The sequence below is a fragment of the Oryctolagus cuniculus genome, chromosome 14 (assembly GCF_964237555.1).
Source record: "Oryctolagus cuniculus chromosome 14, mOryCun1.1, whole genome shotgun sequence".
NCBI lineage: Eukaryota > Metazoa > Chordata > Mammalia > Lagomorpha > Leporidae > Oryctolagus > Oryctolagus cuniculus.
The window spans coordinates 19,181,943-19,200,856 of NC_091445.1; the positions used below are offsets into that span (position 1 = coordinate 19,181,943).

The 18,914-nt window shown below is 39.6% G+C and overlaps 1 long non-coding RNA gene across 1 annotated transcript in view; it reads left to right on the top strand.

The window, feature by feature from the left end:
• LOC138845144 (uncharacterized) overlaps positions 1–18,914 on the top strand; it is a 54,482-nt gene that overhangs the window by 16,585 nt on the left and 18,983 nt on the right. The window lies entirely within an intron of this gene.

Consider the following 18,914-nt stretch of genomic DNA (forward strand, 5'->3'; position numbering starts at 1 on the left):
TTAGCTCCCACATTTAAGGGAAAACATGCAGTATTTGTCTTTCTGGGTCCGGCTTATTTTGCTCAACATAATGTCCTCCAGTTACATCCATTCTGTTGCAAATGGTAGAATTCCTTTCCTTTTTATAGCTGAATAATATTGCATTTTATGTATGTGTGTGTGTGTGTGTGTGTGTGTGTGTTTATCACATTTTCTTTATCCATTCATCTGACTATGAACACCTTGATTGAATCCAAATTTTGACGATTGTGAACAGTGCTGCTATAAACATGGTGGTGCAGGTATCTCTTTGACACATTGTGTTCAAGTCTTTTGGGTATATAGCCAGTAGTGGAATTGCTGGGTCATATGACAAGTCTATTTCTAGTTTTTTAAGAAGTCTCCACGCTATTTTCCACAGTGGCTGCACTAACTTACATTCCCATCAACAGTATGTAAGTGCTCCCCCTTGTCCACATCCTTACTGGCATTTGTTACTCTATGTTTTGGATTTTAGCCATTCTGACAGGGATGAGGTGATATCTCGTTGTGGTTTTATTTGCATTTCTCTGATGGCTAGTGACAGTGAGCATTTTTTCATATATTTGTTGGCTATTTGTATTACTTCTTTTGGAAACTGTTAGGAGACATTGCAACTGACACCGCTGAAATTCAAAGGATCATAGGAAATTTCTATGAAAAACTATATGCTAATATACTGGAAAACTTTGATGAAATAGATAAATTCCTGGATTCATATCACCTACCAAGATTAAGTCAAGAAGCTAAACAGGCCCATAACAAACAATGGGATTGAAGCAGTAATCAAGAGTCTTCCATTAAGGAAAAACCCTGGACCTGATGGCTGTACTGCTGAATTCTACAGAACAGGAGAAGGTAACTTCAGTACTCTTCACACTATTCCAAAATGCTGAACAGGACGGAGCTCTGCTGCTCTGTTTATGATGCCAGCATTGCATCAATACCAAAACCAAAGACACAACACAAAAATGAACACAAATGCAGATTCTCAACACAATGCTAGCAAATTGAATCCAAAACCACATCAAAAAGATCACCCATCACAATCAAGTGGGATTTATCCCAGAAATGCAAGGGTGGTTCAACATTTGCAAATCAATTAACATCACAAATCACATCAATAGAATGAAGAACAAAAGCCATATGGTCAGCTCAATAGATTCAGAGAAAGCATTTGATAATATTCAATACCCCTTCATGATAAAAATCCCTGCACAATTTAGATGTGGAAGGAACATTCCTTAAAATTGTGAAGTCTAAATATTACAAACAGCCAATATCATACTAAATGGGAGGAAACTGAAAGCATTTCCCCTCGGATCTGGAACAAGACAAGGATGTCCACTTTCAACACTCTTATTCAATATAGTACTGGAAGTTTTAGCTAGAGCAATTAGGAAGGAGATAAAAAATAAAATACATCAAAATTGGAAAGCAAAAAGTCAAATTATCCATGATAGTAGATGATATGTTATACATGGAAAAACAAACACTCCATCAAAAAGCCATTAGAATTGATAAACCAATTCAGTGAAGTTTCAGGTTATAAAATAAACATACAAAAAAACAGTAGCTTTTTTGTATACTAATAATGAACTTACCAAAGAGAAATCAAGAAAGAAGTCCCATCCAAGCTAGAGACAAAAAAAAAATCAAAAGTTTAGTAATAAATTTAACCAAAGAAGTGAAAGATCTCCACAATGAGAATTATCAAACACTGAAGAAAGAAATTGTCAACGACCCAAAAAATGGAAAGATATTCTTTGTTTATGGATCAGAAGAATCAATATCATTAAAACATCTGTACTACCTAAAGCAATCTACAAATTCAGTGCAATCCTTATCAAAATACTAGTGGCTTTCTTTACAGCTTTAGAAAAAAAAAATTCTAAAATTCATATGAAATCATGAGACCCAGAACAGCTGAAGTGATCCTGAGCAAGCAAAACCGAGCCGAGAGACATCACAATACCAGATTTTAATGCATACTATAAAGTTATAGTAATTAAAACACCTTGGTACTGCCATAAAAACCAATACATAAATCAATGGAACAGAATAGAGTCTGGAAATTACTCCACCTACATATAGCCAACTGATTTTTGACAAAAGTGCTTAGACCATACAGTGGAGTAAGGATAATCTCTTCAACAAATGGTGCTGACAAAACTGTATGTATGTAGAAGAATGAGATTAGATCCATACCTCTCACCCCATATACAAAAATCAACTCAAGATGGCTCAAAGACCTAAATTAAGACCTGACACTATGAAGTTGCTGAAAGAAAATGTAGAGCAAACATTCTAAGATATTAGTGTAGGAGCAGGCGCTGTGCATAGTGGGTTAAGCCTCCCTTGTGGCGCCCACATCCTAGACGGACGACAGTTCATTCCCTGGCTGCTCCACTTCCAATCCAGCTCTCTGCTTACAGCCTGGCAAAGCAGTGGAGGGCAGCCTAAGTGCTTGGGCCACTGCAACTATGTGGGAGACCCAGAGGAAGCTCCTGGCTCCTGGCTTTGGATGAGCCCAACTCGTGCCCTTGTGGCCATTTGGGGAGTGAACCAGCAGGTGAAAGATCTCTCTCTCTCTCTCTGTCTCTCTCTCTCTCTCTCTCTCTCTCTGTAACTCTATCTCAAGTAAATAAATAAAATCTTAAAAAAAAAAAAGATGTTGATGTAGGGGATGACTTCTTGGTCAAGACTTCCAAAGCACAGGCAACAAAAGCAAAGCTAAACAAATGGGACTACATCAAACAGAAGCTTTTGCACAGCAAAAGGAAACAGTCAACAGAGTGAAGAGACATCCAACAGCATGGGAAAAAAATACTTGCAAACCACCCATCCGACAAAGGATTAAAATCCCAAATATATCAGCAACTTAAGAAACTAAAAAAAAGAGAGAGAGAGAAATGGGCAAAGGACTTCAATAGATGGTTCCTTTTAATTTTGTTAATCTTGACCCTTCAATACTTATCTTTTGAATATTTTGTGTGTCAAAACAAGAAATACACATAATCTTCCCTTTACTCAAGTGTGTAGGCATCCTTGGGGATTGTGCAATTGTTTGAATTGGAGCTGAATTGTTAGACACTTTTGCTGTGGATACCATTTTCACTTGACTGAACAACTGATGGACAAACTATGGCTATGCAAGCTTGGAGTCTGAGTAGACATTTCCTAAAATGAATTCAATGAACTGTGGCTGCAGTGAAAACAGCTGATAATATTTACTGCAAATGAAAAAATACAAACTTTCAAGCAGAAATTAGAATTTGGAAAACTTTTAAATCCAACATTCTGAACCTGACTTATTCCCACTACTAAAAGACTTTGCTGATGAAATCAGAAGTTATATCAACAAATATTATCTTTGTTTTTTAAATTTTTATTTATAAACCAGAAACATGTATTTCATATATACAGTTTCACACGTTATCATTTGATATGGTAAAATGAAATGTGTCAACATTCAGAAGATCTGAATAATATATGAAACCAACATTTTCTAAATAACCAATGCTTGATGTTACTAAATCATACATAAGTGAAAAGCTGTTTAAAGCATGAGACAATAGAGTTTAACACAACAAAGTATAAAAATTACAATAATAGTATGTAAGACTCTCCATTTCAATAACATTTAGGAAATAGTTACTCAACTTCTTTTAGAAAAAGAAAATTCACAATAGGCATTATCACTCTCCAGTTAACACTACTTACAAATTCACAGCCATGAAAACATTTCACTGATTTGCAATTTTTAAAATGAACCCATAGGTTTAATTATTGTTATATACTTGTGGTATCAACCTTGTGGATTCAAATAAAGCAACTACAGAAGGCAGAAAGTGGGAGGTAGACGTGGAAAAAAGAGAAAGCACAGGTCAGGAGAACTACTTCCCTCATCTTAGAAAAAATCTAGAGATATCACCTATCATTCATGAAACAACAAATGAAAGTGTAAGCATTTTACTAAATGTTATAAGGAAACAGCAATTAACATAGCTAGTTAATTCTATTGTGAGAATGAGAAAGTCATGGGAATAATAAGAGGGAGCTAAATGCTCATTTATCATCATAGTAGCAAAAAGATAATAAGTCAGGAACTTTGAATACTATATTACCTAGAAATATGGAGCTATCAGAAGAAATAGATTTCACAAATTAGAAATTAAGGATTGGCCTTGTCAACAGTGGGTTAAGCAGCTGCTTGGAACACCTGCATCCCATATTGGAGCACTGGTTTGAGCCCAGCTGCTCCACTTCCATTCTGACTTCCTGCTACTGCCCCTGGGAGGGTAGCATATTTGATGACCTGGCTCATTTGGGCCCTTGCCGCCCACATGGGAGACCTGAATGGAGTTCCTGACTCCCAGCTTTGACCTGACTCAGCCCTGGCTGTTGTAGCTATTTAGGGAGTAAACCAGTGGGAGGAAGATCTCTCTGTCTCTGTCTCTGTCTCTGTCTCTCCCTCTCTGTGTGTCACTCTGCCTTTCCAGTAAATAAATCGTTGTTAAAAATCAGAAGTCATTGCCTCCAGAAATGATGAGGATAGGACAGGGGGCATGTTAACCCGAGTTGCCAGATAAAACACTGGAGACTGCTTCCAATTTAAATTTCAGAGAAACAACAAACACTTTTTTAAAGTAAAAAATGTTCTCACTATTTCATGGGCCATACTTAAACTAAAAAATTGTTTTTATCTGAAATGCAAATTTAGCTGGCTATCCTATTTGTTGAATATGACAACCGAGGAGACTTTTTTGTGATGCACTCTTTGATATATTTAAACCTTTTAGCAATATATTAAATAACCATTTGGTGAACATTGAAGGTAGTTTTAAAAGGGAAGGAGAGGTGGAAGAGCCAACCGTATCCAATGCTAGTGAGAGGTAGAACAAATGAGGTGGTAGACCTGTCAATTATATTTGGCCGTATGGAGATCAATGGTATCTTTGACAGGAATAGTTTTAGTGGAATGATGCCATTGCAAGTTAGACTGCAATGGATAAATAGAAGGGAAGGAGATTTCATTATAGAAATGGGAAAGACAAATGTTAGATATAGCTTTGAAGAAAATCTATGAATTTCAGATGGCCAATTTTTTCTCCATGTCCATCACATATTTCTAGAGTAAAGGAAAATTATAGTGATTTACTCATATGTTGTTAAGCCAGATACAGGTCTAGGATGGAAGCCACCAAACCCATCCACACTGATAAAAACAACCAACCTGTCTTCTCCTATGACAATATGGAACTGTCACATAATTTAAACGTGCTTAGAGCTTGAATTTAGTGCATAATATGCATAGGGCCTTGGAGAAACACAAAAATGACTTGCATGGACCCTGCTTCCAACGTAGAGACGCCTTCAGTGTAGTGGCTGTGATATTCATGCTGGCTCGGCGGCTCCATGCAGAGAAAAGCCTGCCCTTGCTCTGCTCCGCCCCACAGGCAGCTAGCCCTCATGACCATGCTTCCCTTCCCCCAAAAGCTCCTGTCACTTAGAACAGGGTTTGAACTGCCAACTGAGTTCTGTACCAAGAGGCATAAAACCAACTTGTCTCTTTTCAGTAATTTTATTAAAATATCTGACCACATCGCTGTCAAGTTGAAACAATTCACAAGCCCCCATTTGAGCTTTCCAAGTACTCTCTGTTCCTCTTCACTTGTTCCATGGTTTGCAAAAGCCATCTAATTTGGATTGCGGGAGTCACATATGTGTATGATGAGCTATCAATGGCCTTGAGCTGGGACCTTGTTATTAAAGCACTTTAGTTATTTCTGAGAGCAACACAGGAAGAGGAGAGAAAAAACCCTTCTTTTTCAACTCTCATGGCAAATGACTCAACATTTCCTCTCCAAAGAGGATGACCTCATCTCATGTCACCTTCCTCCACATTACCTGTAGACTCTGCCCTCTTGGAAGCAGCAGAAAAGTCAAAGAGGAGTGGCAGAAAGTAGACAACTTGCTCTGCTTTGCTTTAGAAATGCTGCTTCCGGCAGTGATCTGAATGTCACTGAATCCCTTGGGCCCTACCTCTTTCTCCCTGGGGCCAGTCTCAGCCCATCCCCCACCCAACACACACACACACACACACACACACACCCCATATCAAAGCCATAGAAGTCTAATGGATATGTTTGCAAATGTTTCTGAAAGGAGGAGCAGATAATACAAACATTGCATATCATGTAACAAAAGCATCTTTTATGTCCATGCTGATCAGCTCAGCTCTAGTGGCTTCTACTCTTCCCAGCTGGTCTCTTTGAGCCTCTCTCTCCCTCTCTCCCTCCCTCCCTCCCTCCTTGTCTCTTTCTCTGCCTCTCAAATAAATAATAAATAAGTACACAAAATTTTTTAAAACTTAAAGCAGGCTCAAATTCTGTGGATGGATTCTTTGAAGAAATAACATGATCAGTTAACTTGAGGCGTCTAGGAATAGGAGTGAATAATGATTGATACGCATTAGAAACTACAGGGATGGAGAGATGTGATCATTATAGTATGCCAGTGAGTCGGAGAATTCTGCCTCTTCTGTTCATGTTAGGAAAGGAGTGTTTGGAAAGTGCTTTAAAAACCATCTTTCTTTGAAAATCATTTCCAATTATGTGGATTTATAACAATAAACAATGGGCAGGCAAAGTCAGTGACCAGTTACCTAAAAAGCACTGGGGAATAGTAGAAAACTTTGGAGCATTTCTTGATTTTCCAAAGAGATAATACTCATATGATCTTAATGAATGGGAAAATCTGGTGTTCAAATAGCTAAAAACTGGGCCTGGGTATTTAAATCCTCAAATTTTGGTAATATTCTTTTGAAATCAAAAAGAATGGAAAATGTAAAGTTGAAACACTGCAAATCAGTCAAACATGAGACTCTGATACCTCCTTCCGTTACCTGGTCTTCTGGCCGGAAATGGAGTCACCTTTGGGATACTATCCCTGTATCACCACTGGATATAGGAATGGGCTACCACGCTCAGCAGTGTGGAGTTTGAAGAGAATTTCTTGAGAAGTGAAGATCAAAAATCAATACCAGATGATTCATAAAAGTACTATTTTAAATGGTTCTGCTGCTATCCGGTCACCCTACTAGAAAACTCTTCATGTTTGGTCAATAGTGTAACAGTACGTCATTCTGAATTTTATGAAATAGAACACAGAACTTTCATTGTAATGATTTTGCTAGATCAATGACTAACATCTACAACTAAAACAAATCCAGACTCTCTTCCCTCCTGTTTTTATTTTCATATAAATATATGCATGAAGACAATCACAGCAAATGTCAAGATAGCATTATTTATTTCAGTACTACTGACTCACAGTGCTCAAAATTGAGAAATATATTGAGTGGTCCAGAAAACCAGCAAAATATGAGTCAAAGTCTTAGAACACTAGAAGTTTGTTCCAATGGACAGTGCAACCCTTATCTCATGCTAATTATTTGAAAGTGAAAAAGTGGATGATGAGGGCTTATATTCTGTAATTAGGTAAATAAATGCTTAGAATTGTGTGTCTCCTTAGTTAATTGACCTTGTTATTATTGTGAAGTGATACTCTTTATCCTGAATAATATTTTTCTGTGAATGCTAGCTTAATATAGCAATTGCAGCTTGCTTTCTTTTTTAAAACTTTTTAGTTTTTTTTTTTTTTAATTTGTGAGGTAAAGAGACCAAAAGATGGACAGACGGTGGTCCCATCCACTTGTTCACTCCCCAAACACCTGCAACAAGGGGACTAGGATAGATCTGGAGACAGAACCTGGAAATTCATCCAGGTCTCCCACGTGGGTGGCAGGAACCCGACCACTCCAGTTACTAACTGCTACTTCTCAGAGTGTGCACTGACAGGAAGCTGGAGCTGAGGGCTCAGTACTCAACCCAAGGCACTCCAGTATATATGGGCACCTGAACCGGCACCTTAACCATTAACTCACACGCCTGCTGCTCCAACTGTCTTTCAATTGCGTTCATGTATCAGTGCTTTCCATCTTTTTGCTTTTAGTTTGTTTTTATCTTTGTAGCAAAATGGGTTTCTTATAGATAGCACATTGTTGGGTTTTCCTGTTTCATCTAATCTGACAATCTCTGCCTTTAATTGGTGTGTTTACACCATTTACATCTAATGAATATTGATATAGTTGGCTTTAAATTGACCACTTTGCTTTCTCTTTGGCCTGTCCTTTGCTCCTTTTATTCTGCCTTATCACAGATTAATTATTTTTATTTTATCTTTTCTTCTTTGTTGGCTTAATAGACATAGCTTTGTTTTTACTTTACTGGCTATTTTAGGATTTACAATATACATCATTATCTTATCACAATTTTCCTTCCAATATGAGCCTTAATAAACATAACTCTGTTATTTTAGTGGCTATTTTAGACTTTATAGTATATGACTTTATCTTATCACAGTGTGCCTTCCAATATGGGTAGTATAAAAATCTTAAGCCGGCGCCGCGGCTCACTAGGCTAATCCTCCGCCTTGCGGCGCCGGCATACCAGGTTCTAGTCCTGGTCGGGGCGCCGGATTCTGTCCCGGTTGCCCCTCTTCCAGGCCAGCTCTCTGCTGTGGCCTGGGAGTGCAGTGGAGGATGGCGCAAGTGCTTGGGCCCTGCACCCCATGGGAGACCAGGATAAGTACCTGGCTCCTGCCATCGGATCAGCGCGGTGTGCCGGCTGCAGCGCGCCGGCCGCAGCGGCCATTGGAGGGTAAACCAACGGCAAAGGAAGACCTTTCTCTCTGTCTCTCTCTCTCACTGTCCACTCTGCCTCTCAAAAAAAAATATCTTAAAACACTATACTATCATTTCTCCCCTCCTGGGAGTTATGCTATTGTTGACATACAATTTATTTTTTAACATTTATTTATTTATGCATAAGAGAGAATTAAAGAAGGGAGAGAGTGGGGGGAGAGTGAGAGAGAGGGAGAGACAGAGACAGAGAGATAATTATCCTCTATCTGCTGGTTTAATCCCCAGATGGCCGCTATGGCCAGGGCTGGGCCAGGCTAAAACCAGGAGCCTGGAACTCGATCCAATTCTCCCACAGGGGTGTCAGGGTCCCAAGTAGTTGGACCATCTTCCACTTCTTTCTCATGTACATTACCAAGAAGCTGGGTTAGAAGTTGGAGCAGCCAGGATACCAATTGGCAGGGTGCCAGCATTGTAGGCAGGAGCATAACCTGCTGTGTCACAATACTGGCCCTGACGTTCAGCTTATGTTTACACATAATATCCACAATACATTGTTTTTATTTTTGTTTGTTTCCTTCAATCACTCAAATTTTATTTTCATGTATTTGAAAGGTAGAAAGACAAAGAGAGATCTTCCATCCTCTGGTTCACTCCCCAGATGTCTCTCAAAAGCTAAGGCTGGGCTGGGATGAAGCCAGGAGTAGAGAATTCGCACATCACCCACATGAGGAGCATAGACCCATGTACTTGAGCCGTCACCTGCTCCCCTCCGGAGTGCACATTAGCAGGAAGCTGGAATCCGAAGCACAGCCAGGACTTGAACCCAGGCACTCTGATAAGCAATGCAGGCATTGACATCTTAACCACAATGCCAAATACCCACCCCAGTCAATTATTTTTAAAAGCAATTTAAGTAATAGGAGAAAGAAGTCAGTCCACACAGTTACCACTTCCAATGCTTTTCCTTCGTGTAGACCCAGATATCCATCTATCATCATTCTCCTTTTTCATTTACGTTCTCCCTATAATTTTTACCAATTATTTTATCTTTTGAACAGCTTTTAGATATACAGGGGACCAAAGAGGTTTTTAAATTTCTTTGAGACAGAAACGGGTGACAGATATACACAGACTGGTTCACTACCGTGATGCTCACCATGGCCAGGGCTTGGGCAGGCCATATTCAGGCACTGGAAACTCAATCCACATCTCCTGCCTAGGTGGCAGGGGCCTGACAACTTGTATCACTGTTGCCTTCCAAGATTTTGCATTAGCAGGAAGCTGGACTCAGGAACTAGAACTGGGAATCCAACCCAGGTGCCAACCCCAAAATAGGGTCCTTATATATCCCCACATATACAGTATCCCTATTATTAACATCTTACATTAATATGATGTGTTTGTTGTGATTAATGAACCAATGTGAACACCCTTTGTTACAAGATGCATTTATTTATTTGAAAGGTAGAGTTATGGGGGAGGGGGACAGGGAGAAAGAGTTCCATTTGCTGGTCCAGCCCCCAAATGGCCTCAACAGCTGTGTCTGGACCAGGCTGAAGCCAGGAGCCAAGAGGTTCATTCTGGTCTCCCACGTGGATGCTGGGGCCCAAACACTTGGGCCATCTCCTGCTTTTCCCAGACCACTAGCAGGGAGCTGGATCAGAAGTGGAGCAGCTGGGACACAGGCTAGCACCCATATAGGATGCCAACATTGTAGATGGCGGCTTTTTCTACCACAACACCAGCCCTGATACCCCATTTTGGACTGAAATCCATAGTTGGTTCAAATTTCCTGAGTTTTTATTTGATGTCTGCATTTTTTTCAAGGTTCTGATCAGGGTACCACATATATGGCTTCCAAGTTTCCATGGGCCTCTCTTAGCTGTAACAACTTCTCAGGCTTTCCTGGTTTTTTATAACCTTGACAGTTTAGAGGAGTGTTGGTTGGATATATGGCAGGCTGCTCCTCTATTGGAAATTACCTAATATTTTTCTCATACTAATACCATGATTATTAAATGCCATTTCTATCATGTCATATTGGGGGAGCCTACTGACCTGTAGAGCCCCCAATTCTAGTGGTGTTTGTCAGGTTTCCCATTGTAAGGGTACACTTTCTTCTCATTTTTCACACCATGTTCTTTGACAGGGAGTCATAATGCACAAAACATACCTAAGGAGAGGAGAGTTATGCCCCAGCCCCTGTCAGGTGAAGTGTTCATGTAATTTACTTGGAATGTACCTTTATATATTTTATTTATTTACTTTTAATTGCACATATTTTTGGAGTACAATGTGTTTTTTTTTCCTCAATAATGCGTGCAAGGTGCAATGCTCTGATCAGGGTGAGTGGCTTATCCACCACCTCAGGTGTATATGACCTCTCTATGCTGTGAACACTCAAAATCCCCTCCCCCAGCTCTCCTGAAATACTCAACTTGTTGCTGTCAGATAGTTACCCTAGTGTGCAATAGAACAGAAGTTATCCCTCCCATGCAGCTGCACCCCTGCAGCCGTTAGCCATGCTTGCTCAGTTCCTCCCTCCTCCACACCCTTCGCTGGCCGTGAAAACCACTGTTGCACAGTCTACATCCCTGAGATCAACTTTAGCTCCCACACGTGAATAAGACTATCTGGTGTCCCCAAGCTATGTCACTTCACATAATCTTCTCCTGTTTCATCCATGTTGCTGCAAATGAAATAATTTCATGCTTTTTATGACTGAATAATATTCTGTGGTGTATATTACCAAAATTTTTTGCCCATTTACCCACCTAGATTGATTCTATATCTTGGCTATTGTGAATAGCACAGCAATAAAATTGTGAATGCAAATCTCTCTTTGGCATATGAATTTTATTCTCTTTGGATATATACCTTATATTCTGGAAATTAATACCTTGTCAGCTGAATAGTTTGCGAATAATTTTTCACATTATGCTGTCTCTTTAATCTGTTGATTGTTTCCTTTGCTTTATGGAGCCTTTTTGTTTTTTAAAAAATTTATTTTAATTTTTAATTCATTTTTAACAGATTCAATGTGACTTGTAGATACAATTCTAAGAACATTATCATATTTCCATCCCTGCTCCCTCCATCCCTCCCCCTCTGTCCCTTTGTACAGGAGCTTTTTAGTTTGATGTAAAACCATTTGTCAATTTTTGCTTTTGTTAACTGTGCTTCGGGGGCCATATCCAGGAAAATCTTTGTCTAACCACTATCCTGAAGAATTTCCCCTGTATTTTATTTTAGTAGCTTCAAAGTTTCATGTTTCTCATTTATGTCTTTGGTTCATTTTGAGTTGATTTTTGTGTATAGTGAGAGAAAAGAATTTGTTTTTATTTTTCTGCATTCAGTTTTCCAAGCACCACTTTTTGAAGAGATTTCTTGCTCAAATATATATTCGTGCTCCTTTTGCTGAAAATTAGTTGGCTGTAGATACATAGATTTACCTCTGGGCTTTCTAGTCTGTCCCATTGGTCTTTATGACTTTTTTATTCCATTACCATGCCATTTTGGTTACTGTCACTTCATAGTATACTTTGTTTTTAGAGATTTATTCCATTTATTTTAAATGCAGAGTTACAGAGAGGGAGAGGGAGAGACGGAGAGAAGGGTCTTTTATCTGCTGGTTCATTCCCCAAATGGCTGCAATTGCTGGAGTTGGGCCAATGTGAAGCCAGGAACCAGGAGCTTCTTCCAGGTCCACCATGCAGGTGCAGGGGCCCAAGTACTTGGGCCATCTTTTAGTGCTTTCCAATGTCTTTAGCAGAGAGCTGCATTGGAAGTGGAGCAGCCAGGGCTCTAACTGGCACTGCTGGCAGTGACTTTACCTGCTACACCACAAAGCTGGCCCCTTAGTATATTTTAAAATCAGGTATTTTAATACCTCCAACTTTTCTCTTTTTGCTTAGGATTGCTTTTGCTTTTTGAGGTCTTCTATGGCTCTATATGAATTTTGTAATTTTGCATTTTCTTTTTCTTTTTTTAACTTTTATTTAGTAAATATAATTTTCCAAAGTACAGTTTATGGATTACAATGGCTTTTCCCCCCCATAACTTCCCTCCCATTCGCACCCCTCCCATCTCCCGCTCCCTCTCCCATTCCATTCTCATCAAGATTGATTTTCAATTATCTTTATATACAGAAGATCGATTTAGTATATATTAAGTAAAGATTTCATCAGTTTGCATTTTCTAATTCTGTAAAGAATGCTATTGCATTTTGATGGGAATTGCATTGGATCTGTAAATTCCTTTGGATAATATTGACATTTTAATAACATTAATTTTCCCAATCCATGAACATGGGCTATCTTTTCCAGTGTGTGTGTGTGTGTGTGTGTGTGTGTGTGTTCTTTTCAACTTCTTTCATCAGTGTTAGGAAATTTCCTTGTAGAGCTCCTTCCTTTCCTTGGTTAAATATGTTCCTAGATTGCATGTGTGTGTGTAGCTATTTCAAATGAAATTGCTTCCTCGATATCCTTCTCAGAAATTATTCGTGTATTAACTGATTTTTATGTTTACCTGTGACCCTACTAACTTTACCAGTGTAAGGTTTCTTTGGCAGAATCTTTAGGTTTTTCTATATATAAAAGCATGTCATCTGCAAATTGAAATTTGACTTTCTCTTTTCCTATTTAGATGCCCTGCATTTCCTTTTTTTTTTTTTTTTGTCTAATCTGTGGCAAAAATTTCCAACATATATTGAATAAAAGCAGTGAAAGTGAATATTCTTGTCTTATTTCTGATCTTAGAGACAAAAATGATTTCAACTTTTTCACCATTCAGTATGTAGACTATGAGGTCTACAGGTTTGATATACAGAACCTGTACTGTGTTGAGTTGCATGCTTTCTATAACTAATATTTTGAGGATTTTTATCATGGTGGGATGTTGAATTTTTCTGGCTGCTTTTTCTGCACCAGCTGAGAGGGTCACATGGTTTTTATCCTTCATTCTGGTGATCTGATCTAATACGTCATATGTGTCAAATCATCCCTGCATCTTTGGGATGAATCCCACTTGATCATGGTTAGTGACCTTTGTAATGTTCTGTTAGATTCAGGTGGTTAGTATTGTAAGGATCTTTACATCTGTTTATCAAGGATATTGGTCTGCAGCTTTCTTTGTCTGCTTTTTCTAACATGGTAACACTGGCTTTGTAGAATAACTTTGAAGAAACTCGCTTGATTCTAATATTATAGAACAGTATAAGAATTCATTTTTCTGTAAAAGTTCAATAAATTCAGCAATGAAGCAATCTGCTCCTGGATTTCTGTTTGTTAGGAGACTTTTTATTACTGATTCAAATGTACTACTTGTTATTGGTCTGTACTTGTCATTGATCTGTTCAGGTTTTCTATGTCCTTATAGTACAATTTTGACAGGTTATATTTGTCCAGAAATTTATCCATTTCATTTTAGTTTTCCAGTTATGTTGATGCATATTGATCAAAATAGTTCCTGATGATCCTTGGTAACTCAGAGGTATCAGTTATAATGTCTCTTTTTCTTTTTTTTTTTTTTTAAGATCTATTTATTTATTTGAAAGAGTTACACACAGAGAGAAGGAGAGGCAGAGAGACAGAGAGAGAGGTCTTCCTTCTGCTGGTTCACTCCCCAGTTGGCCGCAACAGCCGGAGCTGTGCTGATCCAAAGCCAGGAGCCAGGAGCTTCTTCTAGGTCTCCCTCGTGTATGCAGGGGCCCAAGCACTTGGGCCATCTTCTCATGCTTTCCCAGGCCATAGCCTAGAGCTGGGTTGGATGTGGAGCAGCCAGGGCTCAACTGGCACCCATATGGGATGCCAGCACTGCAGGTGGCGGCTTTACCCGCTACATTACAGTGCTGACCCTGTCCCTTTTTCATATTGATTTTATTAATTTGGGTCTTCCCTTTTATTTATTTGTTTATTTATTTATTTTTGGCTAGTCTGGATAAAATTTGTCAATTTTGTTCTTTTTTAAAAAATAAAACTATTTCATTGATCTTTTGTATTGGAAGAGGTGTCTCCATTTTTTTAATTTCTGCTCTGATCTTTTTTTTTTCTTCCACTAATTTTGAGTTTTGTTTGTTCTTGCTTTTCTGATTCCTTGAGTTATATAATTAGGTTGTTTATTTGAATCTTTCTCTTTCCTTCCTTCCTTCCTTCATTTATTTTTGGTTTTGATTTCTGGTTTTCTTCCATTGTGACAAGAAAGGACATAGACTATGATTTCAGTTTTTTAAATTTACTGAGTCTTGTTTTGTGGCCTAACATATGGTCTGTCCTGGAGAATTGTCCATGTGCTTATGAGAAGAATGTGTACTCTGCAACTGTTGAATAAAATGTTCTGTAAATATCTAATAGGTCCATTTTGTCTGTAATATAATTTAACTCTGAAGTTTATTAGTTGATTTTTTTTTGTTCTGGATGGTCTGTCCAAGGATAAAAATGGTGTGTTGAAGTCCTCAACTATTTGTTGCATTCGATTACATATCTCTTTTCAGATCAATAATGTTTTCTTTATATAATTGCATGCCGTGACATTGGTTGTATACTCATATATATATTTAAAATGGTTATTTCTTATTATAGAATTGACCTCTCTATCATTATATAGTGACTTTCTTTGTCATATTTTATCATTTTTTAATTAAGTTCTATTTATATGTTTAGCTACTTTGGCTCACATTTGGTTTCTGTTTGCATGGTGTATCTTTTTCCATCCTTCACTTTCAATCTAGGTGCATCTTTACTGGTGAAATGAGTTTCTTGCAGGCAGCATAGTTGGGTGCTATTTTTTCCAGTCAACCAGTCTGCCTATTTTCAGAGTTTAATCTGTTTACATTCAAGGTTATTTCTGATAAAGACACTCCTGCCATTCTGTTATTTTTTTCCTTATTTTTGCTGCTTATCCTTTGTTGCAGTCCTCCTCTTATTCACTTTTTGTAGTTTAGTGGTTTTATGTGTTCACAAGGTTGTACTCTGCTCTTTCTGCTGCTAACTTTTGTGCTTTTGCCTTTTTTTTTTTTTTTTTTTTGACAGGCAGAGGCAGTGAGAGAGAGAGACAGAGACAGAGAGAAAGGTCTTCCTTCAGTTGATTCACCCCTCAAGTGGCCTCTACAGCCGGCGCACCACGCCAATCCTAAGCCAGGAGCCAGGTGCTTCCTCCTGGTCTCCCATGCGGGTGCAGGGCCCAAGCACTTGGGCCATCCTCCACTGCCTTCCCGGGCCACAGCAGAGAGCTGGACTGGACTGGAAGATGAGCAACCGGGACAGAATCCGGTGCCCCGACCGGTACTAGAACCTGGGGTGCCAGCGCCGCAGGCGGAGGATTAGCCTAGTGAGCCGCGGCACAGGCCAACTTTTGCCTTTTTTCATGATGACAGTTATCCCTTCACTTTTTTTTTTTTTTTTTTTTTTTTGACAGGCAGAGTGGACAGTGAGAGAGAGAGACAGAGAGAAAGGTCTTCCTTTGCTGTTGGTTCACCCTCCAATGGCCGCCGCGGCTGGTGCGCTGCGGCCGGTGTACCGCGCTGATCCGATGGCAGGAGCCAGGAGCCAGGAGCCAGGTGCTTTTCCTGGTCTCCCATGGGGTGCAGGGCTCAAGCACCTGGGCCATCCTGCACTGCACTCCCTGGCCACAGCAGAGGGCTGGCCGGGAGGGGCAACCGGGACAGAATCCGGCGCCCCGACCGGGACTAGAACCCGGTGTGCCGGCGCCGCTAGGCGGAGGATTAGCCTAGTGAGCCGCGGCGCCAACTAGTTATCCTTTCACTTCTAAAGTAGTTCTCTATTAAGCATTTGTAATGGAGCTGGTCTGGTGGTGATGAATTCCTACAATGCTTGTCACGGAAGGTCTTTGTCTCTCCTTCATTTATGAATGATAGCTTTGCTGGTTAAGATATTCTTGGTTGGAATTTTTTTTTTCTCTTTTAGAACTTTGAATAGTGCATTCTATTGTCTCCTGGTATCACATAAGGCTTCTGCTAAGAAGTCCGTCATTAGTCTAATGGAAATGTGTTCGTAAGTAAGTGGGTGCTTTCTCTTTTACTTTTAGAATTTTCTCTTTGCTCTGTATTTTTGGCATTTTGGTGATCATTTGCCTCAGTGGTTCTCTTTTCTGGTCAGTTCTAATAAGGGGCTCATTTGGGCTGCCCAGACTTGGGGATCTGCATTTTTCCTAACATTTGGAAAGTTTCAAGCAATTATTTTATTGAAAACGTTTTTCTATGGCTTTCCCCTTCTTCTCTCTTTTTGGAATAGCTGTGATGTAAATGTTTTCTCACTTGATGGTGTCCCATAAATCCTGAAGGCTCTCTTTGTTAAAATTATTTTTCTTTTTTAAAAATCTGACTTGATTATTTCAAAAGACCTATCTTCACACGTACAAACCTTTCATCTGCTCACTTCTGCTGTGGAGGCCCTCAACTGTATCTTTATTTCATTTTCTGAGTTCTTAAGCTCTAACACTTCTTTTGACCTCTGTGTCTACTGAATTTCTTTTTCCTGTCATGAATTATCTTCCTAATTTTGTTGAACTCTCTGGCTTATTCTCTTGGACCTCATTAAGTTTCATTAAAATCATTCTTTTGCATTCATTGTTGTGCAGTTTGTAAGTTTCTCTTTTTTTGTGGTCTGATGCTAGAGAAGTACTATATGCCTTTGGAAGCGTCATGTTACATTGTCTTTCTGACACTTCCTGTGTCACTGCATTGGTTTTTGTTCATCACGAGTCAGTTGCGTCTACCAGTTTGGCAGTCCCCTTCTACAGTAGGGTTACTTGTAAATGACTAGCTGCTGCAGATGTGTCCTAAAATACGGATAGGATATGCTGTGGTGTTTTGGCTCCAGATGAGTGCTATAATATAGTGTCCATGTAGCTTCTTCAGCTGCAATCAGCATTGGCGATGTTGCCCGTGTATCACTGGCCCAGGCTGCAGGAATTGTGGGATTGAACCTCCAGTTGGGATGCAGCTCCCTTAGGTGGGGCAAGTTTCACTGGAAGCTCTGGCTGAGGGGAAGAGGTGTGTTGCAGGGTGGGGGGTGGGGGGAGGTGGAGGGCAGGGTACTACACCTTCCTGTGTGCTTTGTTTCAAGTCTAAGGCTTGGACTTAATACCAAGAAGACCTGGTACTGGGTTCCAAGTCTAAGGCCTCCTCCAAGCAGGAAGCTTCTCTCTCCACAATGTGCAGCCAGGAGTTGGAGATGGGGTAACAAGAGGCAACTGTTTTCCTTCCTGCCTTCTTCATTGATTTTTTTCTTATTACTGTAGTAAGACCAGCCTTTGTGCCCTCCCAATTGGCTTACCCAAGTCTTGTAAAGATAGATTGATGAGGGCCGGCGCCATGGTTCACTTGGTTAATCCTCCGCCTACAGTGCCGGCATCCCATATGGGCACCAGGTTCTAGGCCTGGCTACTCCTCTTCCAGTCCAGCTCTCTGCTCTGGCCTGGGATAGCAGTGGAGGATGGCCGAAGTGCTTGGGCCCTGCACCCGCATGGGAGACCAGGAAGAAGCACTGGCTCCTGACTTCAGATCAGCATAGCGCCGGCCTTAGCAGACATTTGGGGAGTGAACCAACGGAAGGAAGACCTTTCTCTCTGTCTCTGTCTCTGTCTCTCTCTCTCTCTCACTGTCTATAACTCTAACTGTCAAATAAATAATAAAAAAAAAGGATGGATTGATGTGTGAATAGCTGCTCACATTGGTGTCCCTGTGGGGAGACTGATCAATGGAGCACCTTAGTCACCATCTTGCTGTGCTTTCTGGATTCTTCCAAATGAGAGATTTGTCTCCACTCTCTCATTTGTTAAGTCATTAAACCATTCACTGATAAGATCTACTCATTAATACTTATTTTATATTTCAGATTATACAATGTTTATACTTTATTAATTTTGTTGCTCAAGTTGTTCCAGCTCTCTCAGTTGGCTCCAGTGCCATTTTAACTTCTATCAATTTCTTTTTCATTTTGTCTTTAATACTTCCTTATTTTTTATAGCTTTCCTTTTTACACTAACATCTATGATGTATTTGGATTTTGTCTGTGTTTTTTTTTTTTTTTTTTTTTTTTTTGAAAATGGGCATCCAGTCATTGTGGCGCCATTGAATTGAATTGCCTGTGCTTCTCTGTCAATGCTTGCTGTGTTTGTGTGGATGCTTCTGGATTCTCTGTTTTGTTCCATTGATCTATATATCTATTTT